This window comes from Dermacentor silvarum, chromosome 9 (genome assembly GCF_013339745.2).
Source record: "Dermacentor silvarum isolate Dsil-2018 chromosome 9, BIME_Dsil_1.4, whole genome shotgun sequence".
Taxonomy (NCBI): domain Eukaryota; kingdom Metazoa; phylum Arthropoda; class Arachnida; order Ixodida; family Ixodidae; genus Dermacentor; species Dermacentor silvarum.
Genome location: NC_051162.1, coordinates 82,337,217 through 82,349,433, shown reverse-complemented (window position 1 = coordinate 82,349,433; position 12,217 = coordinate 82,337,217). Strand labels below are relative to the sequence as shown.

At 42.4% G+C, this 12,217-nt stretch overlaps 1 long non-coding RNA gene across 1 annotated transcript; it reads right to left on the bottom strand.

Annotated features, from left to right (window-relative positions):
- Positions 1–626: 626 nt before the first annotated feature.
- Positions 627–11,805, bottom strand: LOC125940220 (uncharacterized). Its single transcript, XR_007463446.1, has 4 exons — positions 10,669–11,805; positions 9,905–10,014; positions 5,317–5,442; positions 627–1,062 (listed from the first exon to the last, which is right to left on the bottom strand). It is a non-coding gene; the product is annotated as an uncharacterized LOC125940220 (long non-coding RNA).
- Between the last annotated feature and the right edge of the window lie 412 nt (positions 11,806–12,217).

The window sequence follows — 12,217 nt, the reverse complement described above, 5'->3', positions numbered from 1 at the left end:
AGCGCGTCCATTGCCACCTACGTGGACCTTCTCCTCCACGTGCGCCTCTTCTTCCGGCCTTAAGAGATGTAAAGTAGGACCACTGCTCTAGATTTATTACCCTTGTAGGTGTTGTGCGATCGCAGACTTGGCTTGATTCTGGCATTTTTTCAGTTCCCGTAGATGCACTTGGGTCTCTAGGGCAGTGAACATGTCTTATATTGAGCCCGCTGTATAATACGTTACTTTGCCATTATGATTGCCTTAAATAGTATTTTATCCTCAGATAGGTATCCTATGTACCCGTATTGATAAACCCAGTATCCCGTCCCAGTACCATGCCTGATATTGGGCCCAGCCTCGCGCGCGGGATGCTGGTACGCTGGCAAGGCGCGGCACCCTATTGAAAAAAATGTGAACGAGAATGTACGAGAAATAGTGTACGCGATTATTGCTCCGTAGACTGTGCGAAAAACTCGTTCAGTCTGCGAGAACTCGTTGAGTCTACGAGAACCTCGTACAGTCTACGCAGCAATCATCGCGTACATTTCTCGCACACGTGTACGAGATCGTGTTCTTGTCACTGAACGAGATTCTCGTACATTATGAACGAGCTCGTTTCTACGAGCTGAGTGCGTACAAGATGACGAGCTTGTACAACCTGCGAGAGTATGCACCCTGAAAAAGATACGCACCTCATATTCATATTTAGTATAATAATGCAAATACAATTCTTGTAAATACAAGTGTTCATGCATGAACACTTGTGCTGACCTTACTGCAGTGTTGTGTCGCTGTAATGGTTTGTTCAGAAATCTACAGTAAAGAGTTATGTTGAGGTGAAAAAAAATGTCAGGTGAGGTAATGGTTTGTACTTGTTAATAAACAAGTACACGTTACACAGGTTCTTCAGCACACCTATTCAAGCTTACATTAATAGTGAAGTCCTCCGATTTTAAGCAAGAGCACGTCACACATCTCGCAAGCGTTGTTTATTGGACCTTGTAATGGTACTTCAATAGACCCAGTCTGTTGACAGAAGACCACTGGAATGTGTTGCTTGAGTGAGAGCTTGCCGCGCACCTGAAAAAGTAAACAAAAGCCAAGTTTTTTTTTCACACATGCAATAAGATAACACATAGGCAAAAGCAGTTTAGCTGACATTCACACAGGTAAGAATGCTTTAGCATTCAGAACATGCGATACTGAACAAAATTTATTAAAAATAAGTGGTTTCCTGCAATGCTTATGACTCCTAAGGAAATGTGCATTATAGTGTCGTAGAATAACCTGTTACATTAGCAGATCACTGAAACAAGTGTTATTACAGTAAAAAAAGGCATTATTTGAGTAATAATAATTAGTAGTACTGAAGCAACATAAGTAACATGCATAAAATCTACTTTTAGAGAGCAGCATCAACAGGTCGAGCTAATTAAATTACTTGGAAACTGCTATTCTGCCAGCAAAACTAAAAATCATGGTGGCGTAGTGGCTTTGGCATTGCACTGCTAAGCCGAATGGCGCAGGATAAAATACCATGCACAACGGCCACATTTTGATGGCAGCAAAGCGCAACAACACCCCCATAAGGTGCATTGGGCACATACCCCCGGTGTTCAAAGTTAATCCAGAGTTCCCCACTACAGTGTCCCCCATAATCATATTGTGCAGAAGGACTTGGTGTTAGGCAAGTTGCTGTTTGCTGAACGACATAGCGCAAAGGCACAAATACACAGAAGATACACAGACACACGTCACAGGCGCTACTAACAACTTTATTTGAAGCACAGCGAGATACAGTATATGTACTCCTCACAACGCGCAGGCGCACCAGCTACTTCGGGCAGAGCACAGAGGGCGATTATCAGGGCTAACACGATCATTTTGAAGATCTAAAGAAAGCAAGTTCCACATCATGAAAACAATATAGGTCAACTTTCACAAGCACTACTTTTTTTCTTTTATGTAAAATGCTTCCAACAGCTCACGTACTGTTTTATCTTTAGTTCTGCCCAGGATCTTCCCATCATGAAATCTCGCACGACAAGGACAGGCTTTACATTGTGCTGAAAGATGCGCATTCAAGTATTTCGTCGTGTTGTTAGCATGCTCCATGATTCGATCATTGATGCAGCGGCCAGTTTGTCCTACATAGGACTTTCCACAAGACAGTGGGATTTCATAAACCCCTCTGGTAGCACATCGCCAGTAAGGTGTGACGTGTTGTACTTGGCAGCCTACCTTAGATCTGCCAATTATGTGGGGACACAGTTGGGCCAGCATATTGGGAAAAGAGAACACTACAAAAGCGGGCACACTGGTGAATGAAGCCAGAGCTGGTGAGCCGAGTGGCCCAAGAACGCAAGTTGTACCGTATGTGCATAAGTTAAGCCACAATTTAAAGAAAGTGGCAAACAGGCATGGAGTGCCTCTATTGTTCTCTGTTCCCAATAGGCTGGCCCGAACGTGTCCCCGCATAATGGGCAGATCTAAGGTAAGCTGCCAAGTACAACATGTAACACCTTACGGGCAATGTGGTCCCGGTGTGGTTTATGAAATCCCACTGCCTTGTGGAAAGTCCTATGTAGGACAAACTGGCTGCTGCATCAATGATTGAATGAGGGAGCATGCTAAAAACATGACGACAGACTTGAATGCGCATCTATCAGCAAAAAGAAAAGCCTGCCCTTGTCGTGCGAGATTTTATAATGTGAAGATCCCAGGCAGAAGTAAAGATAAAATTGCATGTAAGCTACTCAAAGCGTTTTACATAAAAAAGTAGTGCTTGTGTAAGTCAGACCTCTGTTGTTTTGTACGACGCGGAACTTGCTTTCTTTAGATCTTCAAAATGATTGTGTTAGCACGAATAATCGCCCTCTGTTGTCTTCCCGAAGTGGCTAGTGCGCCTGTGCATTCGGAAGAGTATATATACAGTATCCTGTTGTGTTTCGAATTAAGTTATTAGCAGCACCTGTGACATGTTTTCGTATATCATCTGTGTATTTGTGCCTTTGACCTACAATATGTCGTTCAGCAATCATATTGAGGTTTTGACAAATAAAACCCAAAAATTTTATTTAAAGCAAATAGTACTGCATAAGGCCAAATGCTTATATAGAATCATCTGACAGCAGCTACGTTTAACAAAATTTAATACTTTCTAAAACAAGAAACTTTCAGATGGTTTGAGCAAAAATCTACTTATGCCAAAATTAGTGTCATTAATTTTATATGGCCCATTCCGCCTTACTTTCTTTTTAACCAAAATTATATATGCAGTGCAGGTGCTCCCCACACCTAAAGAAATTGTCACCGTTCCTTAAAGTGCGTGGTTTTGTTTCAAATGACAACACAAGTATGCTTTGCGATTGTTAGCCAATGAAATGGTTGTCAAACTCCTTGAAATCACGGACTCCTGGACAGGATAACTAGTCACATTAGGCACCCTTTCATCAGTTTTTGTCCACAAAATCAAGCAAGTAAAACATTACCCTGAGTCTGCAACTGTTAATGCGTTCTGTTTGGTAATGATAATTTTATGGTCATTGACCCAAGCCAAGCCAAAAAAGCTCCCTTTCTGGAGCCGAGACAAGTTCCTGAATTACACCATGGAAGGTAAGCTCGTGGGCCCTTCTGCTTCAGAAAGAGCTTACTGCGGGCACGTTACACGATGCAGCTTACTTTCGTCAGTGTTGGGTGAAGTGCCAGTGTTGAAGTTGTCTTTTGCACAGAATGGCAGTTTCAGGTTTAGTGGGCTTGTAGGAAGACAAGCTCAAGATAAGTTCCTGGTTTGAACAGGCTGTTTTGGTTATAATACATCAAGCTTTCTTGTGACTGCCCGCACAGGTGGTCCGTTAGTCTCGCTGTGAAGTTGACATTCAGCTGTATGTCCCAGAAGACCCGAATAATGGTCTGCTCTAGTTCACACGCTCTTGATTTTCTGTCAGCACTCTTGAACTCTTGCTGCCAGTAATTTCTTCCCAGCTGGCCGAATTATCTCGAGGCCCCACGCTGACACTACCGATGCTTTCAAGTGTAGACTTTTCAGGATAAGGTTCTTTGCAGGACGGTGGCACTTACAGATTTCTATTCTGGACGTGAGTGAGACGAACCAGTAAGTCTTGGTAACAATGTTTTGTACATAAGTTCTGTAGAAGGTATTATCAAGGGTTTGACGAAAATTCATTTAGCCAGGTAACGACTATGAAGTTGTGGTGAATGACCAAGTGCTTATCATCGTGTTAGTGACGACACAATTTTTCGTAAAACGTTTTAACTCCAACAGGACTACACACAAGATGTAACCAAGACTTGCCGGTTCATTTCACTCAGGTCTTGAATAGCCACCTGTAAGTGCCACCTTTTTTTAAACCACACTTGCAAAGCCAGGAGTCTTATCCTGAAAAGTCTTCAATTGAAGACATCAGTAGTGTCAGTGTGGGGCCTCAGGATAATTCAGCAAGCCGAGAAGAAATTGCTAACAGTACAAGTAAAAGTATGCCAACAGAAAATGAAGGGCTTGGAAGCCGATGTATTCTTCGCAAAGTGTCAACTACAGGGTCATTGTTCACGAGTTCCCGGATGCGTAACTCCATGCCAACTTCATGCCGACGCTAAGGAAACACCAGGGCAGGCAGTTGCAAGAAAAGAAATTCAGTGCTCTAAGAAAAATGCGGCCACTCAAACCATGAAAGTAATGTTTAACTTGTCTTCTTACAACTACACTGAACCTAAACATGCTGTTTTGGGCAAGGGAACAAACATCAACACTGGTGCCTTGCCTGACTCTATGAGAGTCATCTGCACCATGAATGGTGCCGTCAGTGCACTTCCTTCCGAAGATGAGGCCCGCACCCCCCCTGCACCGTCAGTGTGCTGTACACATTTCAGAAGCACATCCCACAAGCTTGTCTGCCTAGCAAAGAAGCTGTGTGGGGCTCCAAAACCCATAGAACCAATGAACACAAACCCCAAACCTCATCCCTTCAACTCTCGCTTTATATTGCTGTGCAAGCAGTAAAATTGGATAATGTTAGTAGTGTTCTGTCCTGTCACCTCCTTGCCTTTCCTATGAATTTTATGCTAAATAAGGCTTTTTCTTGGTGAAAGAGTGCTAGTTTAAGGCATAAACCAGCTCCATGGCAGTTTGCAATTAAGGAATGTAAACATTTGCTGAAAATAGGTCCATGAAGAATATTTCAAAAAGAGCACTTTAAAAAAACACACACGTGTATCTATCACCAAGGCCAACCCTTGTGTCTTCTATCTCAACATATTTCTCAAAAGTCAAGCTCAAAACTGATATCCAGGTGCAAGCTCTCCATATCATATTACCTTGTCAATGATGAAGCAAAGCACGCTGGTGCCTGGATGTTGGGGGACCAACTCAGGCGTGGAGATCAGCACTGATCAGCAACACAGCACAGTCTGCTTACACTTTCTCTGCAGGCCCAGCCATACCTGCATAAATACAAGTGGGCTTAGTGTCACGTGAGTATAATATAAAAAGTGACACCGTGAACAAATCAATCCTTGTTCGGTATACATATGAAAAAATGTAGATATTCTCCATATAGCAAGCTTCACTTTGAGTAACAAATCCTGCACTATAAGAAAAATATGATGCATGAGCCATCTATGCAAGAAAATTAATTGAAGATCCCTTTTTTTTGCCTCCCTCCTCCTCCTTGTGTATAGGTGGCAGTCAGGTTAAGTAAAGTAGGCCAGAAAGCCACATAGTGTAAGCAAAGGTGGTCACTTGGTGGGCCAATTCTGATACCATAGCACGACATGCATTCTGCAGGCACTGCAATGTTATAGCACCCATAAGCCTAGCAGCATTACCCAATAGGGCTAACCAATAAGTGTCCCCAGCAGCATAACTCAGCATGTCTACCAGGAGGCTTTCATTACACTTTGACAACTATCCTCCTACGGCTTGAGCCCAATTTTTGTCAACAGAAGACAAGCTTCTGCATCTGCACAAGGGCACTTTAAACAGTACCACAATAGCTTCCTACCTAATCCCACCTTTAAAATGGCATTGGTAAGTTCAGTACCATGTGTAGAAACAATCAAATTGTTCTGCAATCAAGTAAGCATCCCCTTTTCATACACGCAAATATCAGCAACACTACTACTGCCATATGGACATTTTGTAGACAAAAACACCAAGCGCAAGAGCTGAAGCTTGGGCAAGTTGGTAACAGTTCATTTTGATGGTGTTCATGGCACACACATGCCAAAAGAATAAGCGACAGGCCGACAGTGAAAAATAACTGTCCTCTTTCACACTCTGTGTGTCCCTTATCTCCTTAGAAAGTGTGCACTGTGAATAGCATGGAAAGGAACATAAGAGATCAGATAATGCTACAATAGATAAAAGAAAACATGCTCTCCGATGCAACACGTCTTTAAGCAACTTAATTTTCAACCAACATCCTAAGCCTGCCGCGCTTAAAAAACTCACTGAAGTTGCTGTGTAAGACAACAGCTTGCTTTTACAAAAAATAGAGTTAAACTTATTCTATTATTTTTGCAAACTGGTGCTTCAGTACTGTGAAAAGGTGGTATTATTGAAAACCAGCTTAATTTTTGTGTAACAAAAACCTAGTCAGCTACAGAGATCAGGCTTGATATAAATCTGCCGGTGAACACGGTAAATCAATATTTCCATGACTGTTGAGGTAAAAAGGATCGTTGACAAATTCCCAACACACTATGCATGTTTTGGAGAAGACAGTGCTTTTCTACTGCAAGCATTTAACAGAGCCCCAGTGAATACAGTCTTATATAACTTATTGCAGGACATTTCAGATCCTCTTTATGGCTTCTTAGGGACTTGGGTAATGAAGAGTAAGTGCAGTGACATCTCTGAGCACCTCAAAGACAATACTGGTGATTACATGGCAACACAACTGCTGACATGCAAGATAACTTTCGGGCAGTGTTGTCTCATGCCACATCAATCAGACAAAACTTTAAAGGGACACTTAAGGAAAAAATAATTATTTGAGATGCATTATTGAATTACTCTTCCGCAAACCCAGAAAGACTGCAGTTATCCAAAAGTGGAGGCTTGATAAGCTAGAAAATACACAAGAACGATGTACAGGTGGTGAAACCACAATAAAGTTCCCACACCTGCTGGCTGTCTGCTAAGGCCTAGTTAATTTGTTTTTGGCAAAAACTGACTATATTGCATTCTAAAAGAGGCAAGAACTGAACTTAGCAATTTTGGAGCAAGTGTACTGAACCGCAACAGCCAAAATATACGAAAATACTCTGGAATGCATGATGTCCTCCAACGTACGATGTTTCGCCACAAAATTTGGCAGGAAATGCCACTTTAACCTTCATTTTCTTTTTGCAATAAATAACCTCTCATCACAAAACTAACACAAAAAGAAAGAATACATGATGCGTCTAAACTGTCTCCAAACAAAAAAATGTGTCCGGAGTCATTTTGTACACATTCAAACCACTTATTTTTGGCCTTGCTTAAAGTGCCTTTGTGTGTCATGCAACATGAAACTGAAAAACAGGATTCACTGTAAAGGGAGAAATAAATGGGGCTCGCCTAGCGTGACGTATCTGCACAGGCTTAAGAGAAGTGTGACTCCATGGTCTAAATGAAAAAATAAAAATAAAATCACACTTTGGGCGGGTCTCAGGTTATAGTACTACTCAAAATCTTGACAAGTGCTTATTCAGTCTGTACTTATCCCAAAAGCTTGGTAATGACATACGCCCCTTTTGCACTAATGGTGTCTGCGCCAAAGGGACTAAGGCTAAATGTTAGGTAGCCACACACATTTTAACAGTGAAATTCAAGTGCATTATGACTTTTGTCTGCCACTTTTAATAACATGTAACGGTCGATATAGCACATTGTGATCTAATTATTGTAGGTCAGCATGGCCTGAGCACGGCGTGCCTAAACACTTTTGTTAGGTGAGAAAGTATTGTTTCTGGTACTCTTTCGGGAAGCAGCCTATGCCTTATTCAGAACAAAAACCTTGTTTCCCTGAGAATGTCAGACAATCGCATATTTCAAATTGACCATTTGAAATGCACACAAAGTACAGCATGGTTTTGGGGGTCCCACTAACTATTGAAACGCACATCATCCAAGTTCAGCAGTCAACATCATAACTAAGCTTGTAGAAGTGCATATTAGCAAGTTGACAATAATAAGGAGAAGGTGAGAGAGATGGTCCCAACTATAAGAGAAGCAATAGCAGAGTTCAAGCTCCCTCCCATGTCAAATGCGGAAGGGCAAAGCATACCCAGCTTTCGGTTACACTCTCACCTGCGACCACTGCACCAGGCTGACTGACATGCGTAACCAGCAGTTTGTGATACCACATTATCAAACCTGCAATTTATGGGACATCAGAGATCAGCTTCAAGCTTGATGCTATGCTGCTCTAGGGATGTATTATGAACTGACTACATTTAAATGTTATGCTTCATGGTTTGTTGCAAGCTTCAGGAATTTACTTATTCATTTATAAACATACCTCATAGGCTCCAGCTGGAGTACTGCATAAGGTGGTAGGTAGAACATTGTGAGCCAAATAAAGAACATACAATAAAACAAGTAAAAAAAATAAATACTCTTTCACATTGTGGTTTCTTATCTGGCAGCTAGCTTATAAAAGTGAACAGAAACGTGTTCATGCTGGTAGTGCTTTAGAAGAATAAATAATAAGAGGTTAAACAGAAAATTCAAACACTTTCAAGCCACCTTTCGTGTTTTTTTCTTGCAACGTCCCTTTAGGAATGGGAATCAATGAACAGCCCCCCCCCTCCCCTCAAAAAAAAGAGAAAAAAAAGTGTAATACATGATTTTTGACTACTTAGAGAAATAAATCTAGGAACACAGAATCTGTGCAGGCATGTATGTAAGGAATTAAGTGCAGTAATATATGCAATAACTTGCAATGCCATTCTGCTTTCGTCGGGCAACTCATAACAAGACATAAAAGGATATGTGTGCCTCAAAACACAGTTCCTAAAAAAATACGTCACTATACAGTCAGTAAGTAGCATATCATGCATATCTACTCAAGCCCCCAATTATACTTGACTCAGAGGAGGCTACTTAGGTATATTGATTAAACTGAAGGTAGGCGATATTTTAAAATATACAGTTCAAGTAGTACTCGAATATTATGTCGAAACTGGAAGTTATGAATATGGCATCTAAAGCAAAAGTGTTGTACGTTATGCCAAACCTGCCAGCCTGTGAACTTTATATTTTGCAAAAATCCTAGACACAATGCTGTGTTGGAAAGTCAGCATGTATTTTCTTAAAGTTTTCTCTCAGCGCCTACATTGTTCAATAGAGACACATTATTAACCATTAACTTGGAACAGCAGAAACTGACAACATTGTTTTTAGACCAGTGTGCTTTTTTCAGTGCTTTTGCTGTTGCCGATTTAGCCGGCTTTACGAACTTATCTCAATAAGCTCGTCTAATACGGGTGTCATACAGTGCACTTTTCATTGCGATCAAGCCCAATCCGGATCGAATTTCTCACTTGTGATTAGCTCTTTTGTGCAAGCTGCGCGAGGAAGCCAATTGCAGTAGCTAATTTTGATCTGAATCGGGCTTGGTAGGAAGTGCCCCTCTGGTATACTCGTTAGGGATTTTGCATTGCTAATAAAGCAGCACAAGTGCCATCACAATTTATTGTTTTAGATGCAATTTTGTAATCTCATACCACCCCATTTTTCAAGATTCTTACAACATATTCCCAATAGAATTTCATTCTCATAACTCAATGCAACAATAGTAAAATTGTAGAACGAGTCCAAATTCGTAAATCTCACCAAAAGATTCAGGACCGATGGCACGTACGAATTATACCAACAGAACCTAGAACTCATAAGTGGCAGTGACTGTTTTGTACACACCTTGTCAAAGCAAGCAGATCAGATTCCTTGTCGGGCTGCTCAGACTGCATTTTGCCACAGGCTCCCATGTGGTGCAGAGATTGCATCCGTCTCACGAAATCGTGACATCCCTAAACAATAAGAAATGTTCAGTTTATTGCAATTACTGCTGAAACTGCAAACTTGTGATTTAACAACACCGCGTTAAATTGTGAAAAGACCTCAGCCAGCTACATGGTTGTGCAAATATCTCATTCTGACATCACGGGCAGTTATTTAACCTGTCAAATGGACGAAGACATACAGAACACTCAACACAAGAAACACAGGTTGTCTTGACAATATATAAGCAGAAAAATTTGCATACAAGCTAAAATGTACTCGTGAGTCAGACAGAGCAATCCGGTGCCGTCTCGCGCAGATGTTAGCTGTGAAGACAACACGTCAACGTACTTCACCACATATACCATTTCTTGCTGAGAAATTACGTACAGAAGCAGTGACATTCGCGGCATCAATTTTTGTGCCCGTTCAGACTAAACGATACTCGGCGCTAGTGTATTTCATAACAGAAAGCAAAGAAACAATATATGAGCTCTTGGCAACATCCTATACTTGTCTGAGGGTAATTTTCATAAAACGTTTTGCTAAATGTGTACTACGGCATTAATAACAAACATTAGGAAATCACTTTTATAATTTATGTCGCTGTACTAATCATCTTGTGCTCCGCCTAACAAGGCACACTACACGAACTATAAAAATGCGCCAAGCGCCGGACTTACCTTTCGAGACATACTCGGCAAACGCTCCTTCGTGTCAGGTCCGGCGGCATCGACTGCACGAACTGTCCTTCCGGCATAAACACTGTTAAATTGCGGATGAACGTAATAGTACAATTTCCAACACATTCTTCCGTGCACTGTGAACCGCTGCGAGATCGGCGAGAGCACCAGAGGCTGCTAATGAGCCGGGAACAAAGAGCACGAATGGACCGAACTACGATAACCAACAACGCCGCACCGCACGAGAGATACAGCTAGCTAGCAGCGTTGCACAGGCCCAGGGGCTTAGCGATCGCTGATGCGCACAAAAAAGAGCACATTTTCTCTCGGCAAAGCGTAAATATGATTAAACTACCACATCGACCGTCCGCAAGGAAAATATTCATGCTGCGCTCCCTCCATGCTGCGCTCACATACCGACAGCCCAACGTTTCTAGACTGGTAACATTTTGACAGCCGAACACGGGAAAATGATGTCATTTCGTCAAGATAGAGGCACCGGAAGCTTTGCAAGAGCCGGATAAACGTCATGGCGGCCATATTGTTTACATCGTCGTCTACCGTTTTGTCGTCTCAGGCAACGTTGGTCTCTGGCTCCTCGGCACCACTGTATCCGCACTGTGCTCCATGGTAATCGTGATCGCATCGATGGTGGCGGCTGGTATTCACATGTTATGCGAGTGATGCGGCGTGTTTCAACAACGTTTCTTTCAACATCGAGGACAGCAACCTGCGGAGCAGCCGTATCAACCGGTCAGGGCCGTTAAATCGCAGCATATCGTGGTTTGGTTTGTGTACAGTGGTTTGTGAATTCTACGAGGTGTTGGTGTTTTATGCGGCGGTATCGACCACGCATTTGGTGTCGAGTGGCGTCGTCGACGCACTTTGTTCTGGCTTGTGTGCCGTTTTGCGGATGTGTATAGTTCATGAAGAGTGCCGTCTGTGCATCGGACGCTGCTGCCACGCCGGCTCGATTTGCCAACGCGCGAGAACGTCCGCACTGTCTGTCGCGAGTGCTTTCGGACACTGCTTGTGTTCTGTGTGTGTGTGTGTGTGTGTGTGTGTGTGTGCGCGCGTGCGTGTGCGCGTGCGTGCGTGCGTGCGCGTGTCTGATATGCGTCGTTATTGTGTCAGCGATTTGCAAAAGTGTTTTTTAGTTTGTTTCCGGCGTGCGCGAACGCCAGGATATGCTGCATGTTCGTCATTTAACGACCCTGCTTGAATGTAGGGACATTGACATTTTGGTCGTTTCGAGGTCAGCTTTTAACGAATCGCAAAGCGTTGCCTTGCTCTGAACCATCACTGCACGAACTACTTAGTTATTTCTCCGTTAATTTCAAATTCAGTTTTGTGTAGTATATACACAGATAATGCTCCGTTGCCACGCTAAACTAGTATTTGCCGCTGTTGCGCGGCAAATACGAGGTTTTTTTACTACGTCAAGCTCTCTCAGCATACAGTGCACAAGTTGTGAAAGACTTAGTGCAAATAATTTTTCAAGCAGCAATTGGGCAAAATGTGCTGATCGTATGACAGCATTAGTGATTGA